The sequence below is a fragment of the Oratosquilla oratoria genome, chromosome 14 (assembly GCF_046742065.1).
Source record: "Oratosquilla oratoria isolate Oo_2021 chromosome 14, ASM4674206v1, whole genome shotgun sequence".
NCBI lineage: Eukaryota > Metazoa > Arthropoda > Malacostraca > Stomatopoda > Squillidae > Oratosquilla > Oratosquilla oratoria.
The window spans coordinates 50,356,734-50,358,245 of NC_134790.1; positions in this window are offsets into that span (position 1 = coordinate 50,356,734).

Sequence of the window (1,512 nt, forward strand, 5' to 3'; positions counted from 1 at the left end):
CACCGAATCTCATTAAAGACATTGGCAGACTGGAAAAAGTACAACGGCGAGCCACAAAACTGATTCCAAATATCAAAGATAAATCATACGAAAATCGACTAAAACACATGAATCTGTTTTCCCTAAAAAAGCGTAGACTCAGAGGTGACTTGATACAGGTCTTTAAGATTTTAAAGGGAATTGACAACATCAAAAGTGACAAAATTTTCAAACTGAATGAGAATCAGACAGGAGACAATGGTCTCAAACTGTCCGGAAATAGATTCAATTTGGAAGTGGGTAGAAACAACTTTGCCAACCGTGTAGTTAATGAATGGAATAAACTTCCTGCACAGGTAGTGCAATGTAGTTCAGTTCGAAGCTTTAAGAATCATTTAGATAAATACCTAAGTAAGATGCTGTAATGATTATAATTTATCTTATATTATTTTTTTTTGTTTTGTTATAATTTGTCTGTCTGATTTTCATTTATTATTAGTTATATGTCAATTTATTATTATTTACTATTTACCTGTTTGTTTATTATTTAACTATACCTATGCATTTATTTATGTATTGTGTTTGTTATTTACATTATTATAGTTTTTATTTATTATTTTATCATTAATATGATTATTTTTTTCACATCCGACCTAGATATGGATCAAAAGGTCTCCTGTCGGCATGCTCCGCCTTTGTAATCCTTTGTAATCCTTTGTAGTGGCCTCACTCTCTCAGCACTGCCGGACGTTTTGACCCGGCTACTGTCAAAATTTTTATATGTTACAAAGTTTTCTAATTTATACATTATCATACTCATATTCATGTTGTTTTCAAATGAAGCTTTTATATAACATGATTCTATGATATTCCACTCCTAAATGTCCTTACTTAAGATAATTTTATTTGTGTTATTCCAATCAATGCAATGATTAAAATCCCTTAAATGCAAAGACAACCCACTTGAAACTTGCCCTGTTCTGATGTTATATATATGTTGGTTTATTCTCAATTCTAAATCCTTGCCTGTTTGTCCAATATAATTAAAGTTAAAATTTTTGCAAGGGATACTATAAACACAGCCTTCATTACAAGCAGGTGAATTTTTAATCAACCTGTTTTTAACAGTGTTGTTATTCTTAAAGACAACTTGGACACCAAATTTATTAAAAGTACGAGTTAAACTTAAAACATTTTGATGAAAAGGGAGGGTTAAAATATTCTTAAAACTGAATTGATGATTATCAGTAAGACTATAAAAAGATTTCTTTGTTGTGTTTTGAGCTACGTCAATTAAGTGTTTTGGATATTTTAATTTATCACCAATGTAATAAATGGTTTCAATTTCTTGATCTAAAAATTCTGGGCAACAAACTCTAAAGGCCCTTAGAAACATTGAGGTGAATACTGATACTTTAGTCTTAAGATGGTGATAAGAATAATAATGAATATAAGAAGGGACATTAGTTGGTTTCCTGTAAACATCTAATTCAAACTTATTACCAAATCTATAAATCATAACATCCAAAAATG